Below are 16,117 nucleotides of genomic sequence, written 5' to 3' on the forward strand. Positions count from 1 at the left end.
ACAGAATGTAGAGCATTGGTAGCACCTGTGCGACCACCATGGTGACAATGTATATCACGGTGTGGGAACAGTTAACAGTGATGTACATTTTCGTCATGAGTCATTACTCATGAGTCAAAACTCATCTCTTCAGGAAAGCCTACAGCCTGCACTGACACCGCTGCTGCCTCATCACTATCGAAGCTACCGCCTCACCAACACCGGAGCTACCGCCTCACCAACACCGGAGCTACCGCCTCACCAACACCGGAGCTCCTGCAACCCTCAACCTACTGTCTCCTTCCCCATAATCCTGTAGAATGTAAGCCCGCAAGGGCAGGGTCCTCGCCCCTCTGTATCAGTCCGTCATTGTTAGTTTGTTTACTGTATGTGATATTTGTAACTTGTATTTAACCCCTTCTCATGTACAGCACCATGGAATCAATGGTGCTATATAAATAAATAATAATAATAATTATGGAGTTAGTCTGCTGATAACTGTAGAAAGAACCATGTATTTCCATTGTGTCTGGTTCCATCCTTCTGGATGTTTTCCACAGATGCAATCATTAGACTAGTGGTGCAATTTCACCTCAATCAAACTTTTGGTAAGAAACAGGTGGTAAAGGTAAATTCCTCTTAATGTATTGCAATCATTATATTATACTAAACTGTGTACTTACAACTGCTCATGTTGCCTTTCTACCCAAATAATTATTCTCTTATCTCTGCTCTGTGTAGAAACAGGAAGTCTCTTTTCCCTGCATTTATCATTCCCCTCTTTGACTCCTGACTCAGCTGCTCCACCCCTGCCCCCGCCAGGGACTTTTACAGTGACTTATGAGTCATGCAGATAAAACTGACCTCTGTTTGTACATAGAGCTTAGAAGGATTCAGCTAGTCAATTTTTAATCATGTGATGTCACAGACCTAATGGAAAGCAGGAGAATTAGATGGGTAGAAGGGCAAAATGAGCAATTGTAAGTACACAGTGCAATATAATATGATGATTGCAAAATATTAAGAGGATACAAATTTCAATGGGAAACCTTCTGCACCCCAAAAAGACACTTAGACCCTTTCACAAACAAGGCATTGTCACGAAGGATCTGAAATACCATCCTGACCTGCTGCACATGAGACTCCCAATCATCGGAAAAAATCAAAATATCGTCCAAATATACAATCAGGAATTTATCAAGATAATTCCGGAAGATATCATGCATGAAGGACTGAAAAACAGATGGAGCATTAGAGAGTCCGAATGGCATCACAAGGTATTCAAAATGGCCCTCGGGCGTGTTAAACGCAGTTTTCCATTCATCACCCTGCTTAATACGAGCAAGATTATAAGCCCCCCGAAGGTCAGTCTTAGTAAACCAACTAGCTCCCTTAATCCTAGCAAACAAATCGGAAAGCAAAGGTAAAGGATATTGAAACTTGACCGTGATCTTATTCAAGAGGCGATAATCAATACAGGGTCTTAAGGAACCATCTTTTTTAGCAACAAAAAAGAACCCCGCTCCCAACGGTGAAGAAGATGGCCGAATATGCCCTTTCTCCAAAGACTCCTCAACATAGCTCCGCATGGCGGTATGTTCAGGTACAGACAGGTTGAAAAGTCGGCCCTTAGGAAACTTACAGCCTGGAATCAAGTCAATAGCACAATCGCAGTCCCTGTGTGGTGGAAGGAAACTGGACTTGGGCTCATCGAATATATCCTGAAAATCAGACAAAAACTCCGGAATTTCAGAAGAGGGAGAAGTGGCGATAGACATCAGAGGAACATCATTATGAACCCCCTGACAACCCCAACTAGTCACAGACATGGACTTCCAATCCAAAACAGGATTATGTACTTGCAACCATGGAAAACCCAGCACGATAGCATCATGCAAATTATGCAACACCAGAAAACGACAATCTTCCTGATGCGTATGGTCACCTGTGTCCAAAACTGGGGCTTATTTTTAGCCAAGGGTGTAGCATCAATGCCCCTTAAAGGAATAGGGTTCTGCAAAGGCTGCAAGAGAAAACCACAATGTCTGGCAAACTCAAAGTCCATTAAGCTCAAGGCGGCGCCTGAATCCACAAATGCCATGACAGAAAATGATGACAATGAACAGATCAAGGACACAGATAACAGAAATTTAGGTTGTACAGTACTGATGGTAAATGAACTGGTGATCCTCTTGGTCCGCTTAGGGCAGACAGAAATGACATGGGAAGCGTCGCCACAATAATAACACAAGGTGGTTCTGACGTCTGAAACCTTGTCGTTCCGTTCTAGACAGAATCCTATCACATTGCATTGGCTCAGGAATTTGCTCTGAGGATAACGCCATAGGGCGCACAGTTCTGCGCTCCCGCAAGCGCCGATCAATCTGAATGGCCAGAGACATAGAATCACTCAGATTGGAGGGTGTGGGAAACCCCACCATAACATCTTTAACGGATTCAGAAAGACCCTTTCTGAAAATTGCTGCCAAAGCATCATTATTCCATTTAGTCAATACAGACCATTTTCTGAATTTCTGACAATACAATTCTGCCGCCTCTTGACCCTGAGACAGGGCCAACAAGGTCTTCTCAGCTTGATCCACTGAATTAGGTTCATCATACAGTAATCCTAACGCCTGAAAGAAGGAGTCTACATTAAGCAAAGCAGGATCCCCAGATTCCAGGGAAAATGCCCAATCCTGTGGATCACCAGGCAGCAGGGAAATGATGATTTTAACTTGTTGAATGGAATCACTGGAGGATCGAGGTTTCAATGCAAAAAACAGTTTACAGTTGTTTTTAAAACTCAAAATTTTGGACCTGTCACCAAAAAACAAATCAGGAGTAGGTATCTTCGGTTCTAAAGCAGGAGTCTGAACAATGTAATCAGAAATACCCTGTACTCTATCAGCAAGCTGGTCTACACGAGAGGCTAATTTCTGAACACTCATGCTAGCACAAGGCTCTTCAGCCACCCAGAGATAAAGAGGGAGGAGAAGACAAAACAGACTGAAGAAAAAAAATGGCTCAAGATCTTTCCTCCCTTCTTCTGAGATGCAATTAACTCATTGTTGGCCAGTAGTACTGTTATGATCAGGTGGCCTTGGAGCAGCATGAAATGACCTTCGCTGGAGCAGTGGTAACTTTACTGACCGCAATCCCTGATCCTATCACCGCAACTAGAAGTAGCCGTGGGGTGTGCCTAACCAGACCTAGACACCTCGACACAGCCTAAGGACTAAATATCCCTAAAGATGGAAATAGGAAAACTCTCTTGCCTCAGAGTAGACCCCCAAAGGATAGGTAGCCCCCCACAAATAATGACTGTGAGTAGGAGAGGAAAAGACACACGCAGACAGAAAACAGGGATAAGCAAAGGAGGCCACTTCTACCTAGATAGGAAAGGATTAGGGTTGAGCGACTTTTGTTTTTATAGGATCGGGTCGGATTTCACGAAACCCGACATTTTCAAAAGTCGGGTCGAGTGAAATCGGCCGATCCTATAGAAAAGTCGGGGTCGGGGTCGGCCGAAACACGAAACCCAATGCAGTGCATTGGGTTTCTAATGGTTCCCAGGGTCTGAAGGAGAGGAAACTCTCCTTCAGGCCCTGCGATCCATATTAATGTGTAAAATAAAGAATAAAAATAAAAAATATTGCTATACTCACCCTCGGACGCGCCCTGGTTGTAACCGGGAGCCTTCCTTCCTAAAAATCAGCGCTTGTAGGACCTTTCGATGACGTCTGATTGGTCGCGTGAGCGGTCACATGGGCGTCACGCGACCAATCAGAAGCCGTGACGTCATCGAAAGGTCCTTCAAGCGCTGATTCTTAGGAAGGAAGGCTGCGGGTTACAACCAGGGCGCGTCCGAGGGTGAGTATATACCTATTAGGAATATACTCACCCTCGGACGCGCCCTGTTTGTAACCCGCAGCCTTCCTTCCTAAGGATCAGCGCTTGAAGGACCTTTCGTCTGCCTGTGCCCAGCATTAGAAAATCCTGACAGCACGCACCGTCTGTAGAGAACTGGACAGCTGCCCTAGCCACTAAATCGTCACCATGACTGTATTGCACCCTTTTCCTACATTCTAATAAGAATAATCTAGTTCTATATACTAATAATTCTTATTTTGTTGCTTAACGATTTGTAAATAAATGTAGAAATAAGTTTAAACCCTGCACTTTCGCTATGTAGATCAGTGTTGGGGGGCCATTGATTTCCCCTGACTATGCCTCCCTCTCATGGAGTAAGCTAGCCCCTGTGGGTGTGAGTGACATGATTTGGAAGAGTTATGTTACTCTTTACTGATTCTTGGCACAGCTCGCGGCTGGCTGACGCTTGCATCACAACTTGCTATTTGGTCATGCACACTGCGCTGATGAGGGTGGGGAGCGTATACCTGACTTCATTGTGCATTTTCAGGGAGGACGTGTGAGTGCACGAGATTTCCAAGGAGCCGGTGGTGACGCCATTACTGTAAATCATGTCACTTACAGACACATTTGGTTCTTACACAATGAGAGGGAGGATTAGTCTGGGGAAAATCAATTCCACCCCCCAAATAGTCACTCACTGATTTACTTTGAGTGCAAGGTTTAAAGACAATTTTATATTTATCAATCACTAAGCAATAAAAGGGGCTTATTATAATGTAGGAAAGGGGTACACCACAGGCATGATGGCAGTGTAGAGGGGCTAGAGCAGATGTCAGGTTCCCTTTAAGCCTGTAGAGTAGCAGTATATTAGTAAATTAATCATCTTAAATGAACTCTCCTATTTGATAACAAAGGGGATTTTTTGGAGGGTTAAATCAAGAATCTTTAATAACAGTTTTAAGTGTACAAACAATGCAAAGTACAGTGAAAGGCACCAGACTCCGCTCCCCTTTCCCGTCACTCCAAAAAAAATGTCCATTACTCCTCTCCCGACATTGAATCTCAAACAAGGGGCAAGATAAGAATATTCTCCTGATATTGACAAGAATACACACATATATATCATATAATTGATAAATATTGTAGGCGGCTTCATTGATATTGAGACTGTAATTGACAATAAAAATGTTACTCTCTTTTGTGCAACTTGGGGCCAACATCATCTGCAGCATTACTGACTAATAGGCCAATGCGGATTGCAGGCCTGGGACCTTTTTTATGCTTTTGGCTGCAACATCAACCCATTAGTGGCCTGTAATCACGTTACCTCTGGAACGCTAGATGCCGAGACATTTACATAAGCAGGTTATCCTGGATTCTGTGAGTTGTAGCAGGAGAAGGTCTGTGTAATACAGAATGTAGAGCATTGGTAGCACCTGTGCGACCACCATGGTGACAATGTATATCACGGTGTGGGAACAGTTAACAGTGATGTACATTTTCGTCATGAGTCATTACTCATGAGTCAAAACTCATCTCTTCAGGAAAGCCTACAGCCTGCACTGACACCGCTGCTGCCTCATCACTATCGAAGCTACCGCCTCACCAACACCGGAGCTACCGCCTCACCAACACCGGAGCTACCGCCTCACCAACACCGGAGCTCCTGCAACCCTCAACCTACTGTCTCCTTCCCCATAATCCTGTAGAATGTAAGCCCGCAAGGGCAGGGTCCTCGCCCCTCTGTATCAGTCCGTCATTGTTAGTTTGTTTACTGTATGTGATATTTGTAACTTGTATTTAACCCCTTCTCATGTACAGCACCATGGAATCAATGGTGCTATATAAATAAATAATAATAATAATAATAATAATAATTATGGAGTTAGTCTGCTGATAACTGTAGAAAGAACCATGTATTTCCATTGTGTCTGGTTCCATCCTTCTGGATGTTTTCCACAGATGCAATCATTAGACTAGTGGTGCAATTTCACCTCAATCAAACTTTTGGTAAGAAACAGGTGGTAAAGGTAAATTCCTCTTAATGTATTGCAATCATTATATTATACTTAACTGTGTACTTACAACTGCTCATGTTGCCTTTCTACCCAAATAATTATTCTCTTATCTCTGCTCTGTGTAGAAACAGGAAGTCTCTTTTCCCTGCATTTATCATTCCCCTCTTTGACTCCTGACTCAGCTGCTCCACCCCTGCCCCCGCCAGGGACTTTTACAGTGACTTATGAGTCATGCAGATAAAACTGACCTCTGTTTGTACATAGAGCTTAGAAGGATTCAGCTAGTCAATTTTTAATCATGTGATGTCACAGACCTAATGGAAAGCAGGAGAATTAGATGGGTAGAAGGGCAAAATGAGCAATTGTAAGTACACAGTGCAATATAATATGATGATTGCAAAATATTAAGAGGATACAAATTTCAATGGGAAACCTTCTGCACCCCAAAAAGACACTTAGACCCTTTCACAAACAAGGCATTGTCACGAAGGATCTGAAATACCATCCTGACCTGCTGCACATGAGACTCCCAATCATCGGAAAAAATCAAAATATCGTCCAAATATACAATCAGGAATTTATCAAGATAATTCCGGAAGATATCATGCATGAAGGACTGAAAAACAGATGGAGCATTAGAGAGTCCGAATGGCATCACAAGGTATTCAAAATGGCCCTCGGGCGTGTTAAACGCAGTTTTCCATTCATCACCCTGCTTAATACGAGCAAGATTATAAGCCCCCCGAAGGTCAGTCTTAGTAACCAACTAGCTCCCTTAATCCTAGCAAACAAATCGGAAAGCAAAGGTAAAGGATATTGAAACTTGACCGTGATCTTATTCAAGAGGCGATAATCAATACAGGGTCTTAAGGAACCATCTTTTTTAGCAACAAAAAAGAACCCCGCTCCCAACGGTGAAGAAGATGGCCGAATATGCCCTTTCTCCAAAGACTCCTCAACATAGCTCCGCATGGCGGTATGTTCAGGTACATACAGGTTGAAAAGTCGGCCCTTAGGAAACTTACAGCCTGGAATCAAGTCAATAGCACAATCGCAGTCCCTGTGTGGTGGAAGGAAACTGGACTTGGGCTCATCGAATACATCCTGAAAATCAGACAAAAACTCCGGAATTTCAGAAGAGGGAGAAGTGGCGATAGGCATCAGAGGAACATTATTATGAACCCCCTGACAACCCCAACTAGTCACAGACATGGACTTCCAATCCAAAACAGGATTATGTACTTGCAACCATGGAAAACCCAGCACGATAGCATCATGCAAATTATGCAACACCAGAAAACGACAATCTTCCTGATGCGTATGGTCACCTGTGTCCAAAACTGGGGCTTATTTTTAGCCAAGGGTGTAGCATCAATGCCCCTTAAAGGAACAGGGTTCTACAAAGGCTGCAAGAGAAAACCACAATGTCTGGCAAACTCAAAGTCCATTAAGCTCAAGGCGGCGCCTGAATCCACAAACGCCATGACAGAAAATGATGACAATGAACAGATCAAGGACACAGATAACAGAAATTTAGGTTGTACAGTACTGATGGTAAATGAACTGGTGATCCTCTTGGTCCGCTTAGGGCAGACAGAAATGACATGGGAAGCGTCGCCACAATAATAACACAACTTATTCTGACGTCTGAAACCTTGTCGTTCCGTTCTAGACAGAATCCTATCACATTGCATTGGCTCAGGAATTTGCTCTGAGGATAACGCCATAGGGCGCACAGTTCTGCGCTCCCGCAAGCGCCGATCAATCTGAATGGCCAGAGACATAGAATCACTCAGATTGGAGGGTGTGGGAAACCCCACCATAACATCTTTAACGGATTCAGAAAGACCCTTTCTGAAAATTGCCGCCAAAGCATCATTATTCCATTTAGTCAATACAGACCATTTTCTGAATTTCTGACAATACAATTCTGCCGCCTCTTGACCCTGAGACAGGGCCAACAAGGTCTTCTCAGCTTGATCCACTGAATTAGGTTCATCATACAGTAATCCTAACGCCTGAAAGAAGGAGTCTACATTAAGCAAAGCAGGATCCCCAGATTCCAGGGAAAATGCCCAATCCTGTGGATCACCAGGCAGCAGGGAAATGATGATTTTAACTTGTTGAATGGAATCACTGGAGGATCGAGGTTTCAATGCAAAAAACAGTTTACAGTTGTTTTTAAAACTCAAAAATTTGGACCTGTCACCAAAAAACAAATCAGGAGTAGGTATCTTCGGTTCTAAAGCAGGAGTCTGAACAATGTAATCAGAAATACCCTGTACTCTATTAGCAAGCTGGTCTACACGAGAGGCTAATTTCTGAACACTCATGCTAGCACAAGGCTCTTCAGCCACCCAGAGATAAAGAGGGAGGAGAAGACAAAACAGACTGAAGAAAAAAAATGGCTCAAGATCTTTCCTCCCTTCTTCTGAGATGCAATTAACTCATTGTTGGCCAGTAGTACTGTTATGATCAGGTGGCCTTGGAGCAGCATGAAATGACCTTCGCTGGAGCAGTGGTAACTTTACTGACCGCAATCCCTGATCCTATCACCGCAACTAGAAGTAGCCGTGGGGTGTGCCTAACCAGACCTAGACACCTCGACACAGCCTAAGGACTAAATATCCCTAAAGATGGAAATAGGAAAACTCTCTTGCCTCAGAGTAGACCCCCAAAGGATAGGTAGCCCCCCACAAATAATGACTGTGAGTAGGAGAGGAAAAGACACACGCAGACAGAAAACAGGGATAAGCAAAGGAGGCCACTTCTACCTAGATAGGAAAGGATTAGGGTTGAGCGACTTTTGTTTTTATAGGATCGGGTCGGATTTCACGAAACCCGACATTTTCAAAAGTCGGGTCGAGTGAAATCGGCCGATCCTATAGAAAAGTCGGGGTCGGGGTCGGCCGAAACACGAAACCCAATGCAGTGCATTGGGTTTCTAATGGTTCCCAGGGTCTGAAGGAGAGGAAACTCTCCTTCAGGCCCTGCGATCCATATTAATGTGTAAAATAAAGAATAAAAATAAAAAATATTGCTATACTCACCCTCGGACGCGCCCTGGTTGTAACCGGGAGCCTTCCTTCCTAAAAATCAGCGCTTGTAGGACCTTTCGATGACGTCTGATTGGTCGCGTGAGCGGTCACATGGGCGTCACGCGACCAATCAGAAGCCGTGACGTCATCGAAAGGTCCTTCAAGCGCTGATTCTTAGGAAGGAAGGCTGCGGGTTACAACCAGGGCGCGTCCGAGGGTGAGTATATACCTATTAGGAATATACTCACCCTCGGACGCGCCCTGTTTGTAACCCGCAGCCTTCCTTCCTAAGGATCAGCGCTTGAAGGACCTTTCGTCTGCCTGTGCCCAGCATTAGAAAATCCTGACAGCACGCACCGTCTGTAGAGAACTGGACAGCTGCCCTAGCCACTAAATCGTCACCATGACTGTATTGCACCCTTTTCCTACATTCTAATAAGAATAATCTAGTTCTATATACTAATAATTCTCATTTTGTTGCTTAACGATTTGTAAATAAATGTAGAAATAAGTTTAAACCCTGCACTTTCGCTATGTAGATCAGTGTTGGGGGGCCATTGATTTCCCCTGACTATGCCTCCCTCTCATGGAGTAAGCTAGCCCCTGTGGGTGTGAGTGACATGATTTGGAAGAGTTATGTTACTCTTTACTGATTCTTGGCACAGCTCGCGGCTGGCTGACGCTTGCATCACAACTTGCTATTTGGTCATGCACACTGCGCTGATGAGGGTGGGGAGCGTATACCTGACTTCATTGTGCATTTCCAGGGAGGACGTGTGAGTGCACGAGATTTCCAAGGAGCCGGTGGTGACGCCATTACTGTAAATCATGTCACTTACAGACACATTTGGTTCTTACACAATGAGAGGGAGGATTAGTCTGGGGAAAATCAATTCCACCCCCCAAATAGTCACTCACTGATTTACTTTGAGTGCAAGGTTTAAAGACAATTTTATATTTATCAATCACTAAGCAATAAAAGGGGCTTATTATAATGTAGGAAAGGGGTACACCACAGGCATGATGGCAGTGTAGAGGGGCTAGAGCAGATGTCAGGTTCCCTTTAAGCCTGTAGAGTAGCAGTATATTAGTAAATTAATCATCTTAAATGAACTCTCCTATTTGATAATAAAGGGGATTTTTTGGAGGGTTAAATCAAGAATCTTTAATAACAGTTTTAAGTGTACAAACAATGCAAAGTACAGTGAAAGGCACCAGACTCCGCTCCCCTTTCCCGTCACTCCAAAAAAAATGTCCATTACTCCTCTCCCGACATTGAATCTCAAACAAGGGGCAAGATAAGAATATTCTCCTGATATTGACAAGAATACACACATATATATCATATAATTGATAAATATTGTAGGCGGCTTCATTGATATTGAGACTGTAATTGACAATAAAAATGTTACTCTCTTTTGTGCAACTTGGGGCCAACATCATCTGCAGCATTACTGACTAATAGGCCAATGCGGATTGCAGGCCTGGGACCTTTTTTATGCTTTTGGCTGCAACATCAACCCATTAGTGGCCTGTAATCACGTTACCTCTGGAACGCTAGATGCCGAGACATTTACATAAGCAGGTTATCCTGGATTCTGTGAGTTGTAGCAGGAGAAGGTCTGTGTAATACAGAATGTAGAGCATTGGTAGCACCTGTGCGACCACCATGGTGACAATGTATATCACGGTGTGGGAACAGTTAACAGTGATGTACATTTTCGTCATGAGTCATTACTCATGAGTCAAAACTCATCTCTTCAGGAAAGCCTACAGCCTGCACTGACACCGCTGCTGCCTCATCACTATCGAAGCTACCGCCTCACCAACACCGGAGCTACCGCCTCACCAACACCGGAGCTACCGCCTCACCAACACCGGAGCTCCTGCAACCCTCAACCTACTGTCTCCTTCCCCATAATCCTGTAGAATGTAAGCCCGCAAGGGCAGGGTCCTCGCCCCTCTGTATCAGTCCGTCATTGTTAGTTTGTTTACTGTATGTGATATTTGTAACTTGTATTTAACCCCTTCTCATGTACAGCACCATGGAATCAATGGTGCTATATAAATAAATAATAATAATAATAATAATTATGGAGTTAGTCTGCTGATAACTGTAGAAAGAACCATGTATTTCCATTGTGTCTGGTTCCATCCTTCTGGATGTTTTCCACAGATGCAATCATTAGACTAGTGGTGCAATTTCACCTCAATCAAACTTTTGGTAAGAAACAGGTGGTAAAGGTAAATTCCTCTTAATGTATTGCAATCATTATATTATACTAAACTGTGTACTTACAACTGCTCATGTTGCCTTTCTACCCAAATAATTATTCTCTTATCTCTGCTCTGTGTAGAAACAGGAAGTCTCTTTTCCCTGCATTTATCATTCCCCTCTTTGACTCCTGACTCAGCTGCTCCACCCCTGCCCCCGCCAGGGACTTTTACAGTGACTTATGAGTCATGCAGATAAAACTGACCTCTGTTTGTACATAGAGCTTAGAAGGATTCAGCTAGTCAATTTTTAATCATGTGATGTCACAGACCTAATGGAAAGCAGGAGAATTAGATGGGTAGAAGGGCAAAATGAGCAATTGTAAGTACACAGTGCAATATAATATGATGATTGCAAAATATTAAGAGGATACAAATTTCAATGGGAAACCTTCTGCACCCCAAAAAGACACTTAGACCCTTTCACAAACAAGGCATTGTCACGAAGGATCTGAAATACCATCCTGACCTGCTGCACATGAGACTCCCAATCATCGGAAAAAATCAAAATATCGTCCAAATATACAATCAGGAATTTATCAAGATAATTCCGGAAGATATCATGCATGAAGGACTGAAAAACAGATGGAGCATTAGAGAGTCCGAATGGCATCACAAGGTATTCAAAATGGCCCTCGGGCGTGTTAAACGCAGTTTTCCATTCATCACCCTGCTTAATACGAGCAAGATTATAAGCCCCCCGAAGGTCAGTCTTAGTAAACCAACTAGCTCCCTTAATCCTAGCAAACAAATCGGAAAGCAAAGGTAAAGGATATTGAAACTTGACCGTGATCTTATTCAAGAGGCGATAATCAATACAGGGTCTTAAGGAACCATCTTTTTTAGCAACAAAAAAGAACCCCGCTCCCAACGGTGAAGAAGATGGCCGAATATGCCCTTTCTCCAAAGACTCCTCAACATAGCTCCGCATGGCGGTATGTTCAGGTACAGACAGGTTGAAAAGTCGGCCCTTAGGAAACTTACAGCCTGGAATCAAGTCAATAGCACAATCGCAGTCCCTGTGTGGTGGAAGGAAACTGGACTTGGGCTCATCGAATACATCCTGAAAATCAGACAAAAACTCCGGAATTTCAGAAGAGGGAGAAGTGGCGATAGACATCAGAGGAACATCATTATGAACCCCCTGACAACCCCAACTAGTCACAGACATGGACTTCCAATCCAAAACAGGATTATGTACTTGCAACCATGGAAAACCCAGCACGATAGCATCATGCAAATTATGCAACACCAGAAAACGACAATCTTCCTGATGCGTATGGTCACCTGTATCCAAAACTGGGGCTTATTTTTAGCCAAGGGTGTAGCATCAATGCCCCTTAAAGGAATAGGGTTCTGCAAAGGCTGCAAGAGAAAACCACAATGTCTGGCAAACTCAAAGTCCATTAAGCTCAAGGCGGCGCCTGAATCCACAAACGCCATGACAGAAAATGATGACAATGAACAGATCAAGGACACAGATAACAGAAATTTAGGTTGTACAGTACTGATGGTAAATGAACTGGTGATCCTCTTGGTCCGCTTAGGGCAGACAGAAATGACATGGGAAACGTCGCCACAATAATAACACAACTTATTCTGACGTCTGAAACCTTGTCGTTCCGTTCTAGACAGAATCCTATCACATTGCATTGGCTCAGGAATTTGCTTTGAGGATAACGCCATAGGGCGCACAGTTCTGCGCTCCCGCAAGCGCCGATCAATCTGAATGGCCAGAGACATAGAATCACTCAGATTGGAGGGTGTGGGAAACCCCACCATAACATCTTTAACGGATTCAGAAAGACCCTTTCTGAAAATTGCCGCCAAAGCATCATTATTCCATTTAGTCAATACAGACCATTTTCTGAATTTCTGACAATACAATTCTGCCGCCTCTTGACCCTGAGACAGGGCCAACAAGGTCTTCTCAGCTTGATCCACTGAATTAGGTTCATCATACAGTAATCCTAACGCCTGAAAGAAGGAGTCTACATTAAGCAAAGCAGGATCCCCAGATTCCAGGGAAAATGCCCAATCCTGTGGATCACCAGGCAGCAGGGAAATGATGATTTTAACTTGTTGAATGGAATCACTGGAGGATCGAGGTTTCAATGCAAAAAACAGTTTACAGTTGTTTTTAAAACTCAAAAATTTGGACCTGTCACCAAAAAACAAATCAGGAGTAGGTATCTTCGGTTCTAAAGCAGGAGTCTGAACAATGTAATCAGAAATACCCTGTACTCTATCAGCAAGCTGGTCTACACGAGAGGCTAATTTCTGAACACTCATGCTAGCACAAGGCTCTTCAGCCACCCAGAGATAAAGAGGGAGGAGAAGACAAAACAGACTGAAGAAAAAAAATGGCTCAAGATCTTTCCTCCCTTCTTCTGAGATGCAATTAACTCATTGTTGGCCAGTAGTACTGTTATGATCAGGTGGCCTTGGAGCAGCATGAAATGACCTTCGCTGGAGCAGTGGTAACTTTACTGACCGCAATCCCTGATCCTATCACCGCAACTAGAAGTAGCCGTGGGGTGTGCCTAACCAGACCTAGACACCTCGACACAGCCTAAGGACTAAATATCCCTAAAGATGGAAATAGGAAAACTCTCTTGCCTCAGAGTAGACCCCCAAAGGATAGGTAGCCCCCCACAAATAATGACTGTGAGTAGGAGAGGAAAAGACACACGCAGACAGAAAACAGGGATAAGCAAAGGAGGCCACTTCTACCTAGATAGGAAAGGATTAGGGTTGAGCGACTTTTGTTTTTATAGGATCGGGTCGGATTTCACGAAACCCGACATTTTCAAAAGTCGGGTCGAGTGAAATCGGCCGATCCTATAGAAAAGTCGGGGTCGGGGTCGGCCGAAACACGAAACCCAATGCAGTGCATTGGGTTTCTAATGGTTCCCAGGGTCTGAAGGAGAGGAAACTCTCCTTCAGGCCCTGCGATCCATATTAATGTGTAAAATAAAGAATAAAAATAAAAAATATTGCTATACTCACCCTCGGACGCGCCCTGGTTGTAACCGGGAGCCTTCCTTCCTAAAAATCAGCGCTTGTAGGACCTTTCGATGACGTCTGATTGGTCGCGTGAGCGGTCACATGGGCGTCACGCGACCAATCAGAAGCCGTGACGTCATCGAAAGGTCCTTCAAGCGCTGATTCTTAGGAAGGAAGGCTGCGGGTTACAACCAGGGCGCGTCCGAGGGTGAGTATATACCTATTAGGAATATACTCACCCTCGGACGCGCCCTGTTTGTAACCCGCAGCCTTCCTTCCTAAGGATCAGCGCTTGAAGGACCTTTCGTCTGCCTGTGCCCAGCATTAGAAAATCCTGACAGCACGCACCGTCTGTAGAGAACTGGACAGCTGCCCTAGCCACTAAATCGTCACCATGACTGTATTGCACCCTTTTCCTACATTCTAATAAGAATAATCTAGTTCTATATACTAATAATTCTCATTTTGTTGCTTAACGATTTGTAAATAAATGTAGAAATAAGTTTAAACCCTGCACTTTCGCTATGTAGATCAGTGTTGGGGGGCCATTGATTTCCCCTGACTATGCCTCCCTCTCATGGAGTAAGCTAGCCCCTGTGGGTGTGAGTGACATGATTTGGAAGAGTTATGTTACTCTTTACTGATTCTTGGCACAGCTCGCGGCTGGCTGACGCTTGCATCACAACTTGCTATTTGGTCATGCACACTGCGCTGATGAGGGTGGGGAGCGTATACCTGACTTCATTGTGCATTTCCAGGGAGGACGTGTGAGTGCACGAGATTTCCAAGGAGCCGGTGGTGACGCCATTACTGTAAATCATGTCACTTACAGACACATTTGGTTCTTACACAATGAGAGGGAGGATTAGTCTGGGGAAAATCAATTCCACCCCCCAAATAGTCACTCACTGATTTACTTTGAGTGCAAGGTTTAAAGACAATTTTATATTTATCAATCACTAAGCAATAAAAGGGGCTTATTATAATGTAGGAAAGGGGTACACCACAGGCATGATGGCAGTGTAGAGGGGCTAGAGCAGATGTCAGGTTCCCTTTAAGCCTGTAGAGTAGCAGTATATTAGTAAATTAATCATCTTAAATGAACTCTCCTATTTGATAATAAAGGGGATTTTTTGGAGGGTTAAATCAAGAATCTTTAATAACAGTTTTAAGTGTACAAACAATGCAAAGTACAGTGAAAGGCACCAGACTCCGCTCCCCTTTCCCGTCACTCCAAAAAAAATGTCCATTACTCCTCTCCCGACATTGAATCTCAAACAAGGGGCAAGATAAGAATATTCTCCTGATATTGACAAGAATACACACATATATATCATATAATTGATAAATATTGTAGGCGGCTTCATTGATATTGAGACTGTAATTGACAATAAAAATGTTACTCTCTTTTGTGCAACTTGGGGCCAACATCATCTGCAGCATTACTGACTAATAGGCCAATGCGGATTGCAGGCCTGGGACCTTTTTTATGCTTTTGGCTGCAACATCAACCCATTAGTGGCCTGTAATCACGTTACCTCTGGAACGCTAGATGCCGAGACATTTACATAAGCAGGTTATCCTGGATTCTGTGAGTTGTAGCAGGAGAAGGTCTGTGTAATACAGAATGTAGAGCATTGGTAGCACCTGTGCGACCACCATGGTGACAATGTATATCACGGTGTGGGAACAGTTAACAGTGATGTACATTTTCGTCATGAGTCATTACTCATGAGTCAAAACTCATCTCTTCAGGAAAGCCTACAGCCTGCACTGACACCGCTGCTGCCTCATCACTATCGAAGCTACCGCCTCACCAACACCGGAGCTACTGCCTCACCAACACCGGAGCTACCGCCTCACCAACACCGGAGCTCCTGCAACCCTCAACCTACTGTCTCCTTCCCCATAATCCTGTAGAATGTA

General features: G+C 43.9%; 1 protein-coding gene across 3 annotated transcripts in view; it reads right to left on the reverse strand.

Annotated features, from left to right (window-relative positions):
- CP (ceruloplasmin) overlaps positions 1–16,117 on the reverse strand; it is a 297,764-nt gene that overhangs the window by 23,049 nt on the left and 258,598 nt on the right. The gene's annotated exons all lie outside the window — the stretch shown is intronic.

Source organism: Ranitomeya imitator, chromosome 5, assembly GCF_032444005.1.
Source record: "Ranitomeya imitator isolate aRanImi1 chromosome 5, aRanImi1.pri, whole genome shotgun sequence".
Lineage (NCBI taxonomy): Eukaryota > Metazoa > Chordata > Amphibia > Anura > Dendrobatidae > Ranitomeya > Ranitomeya imitator.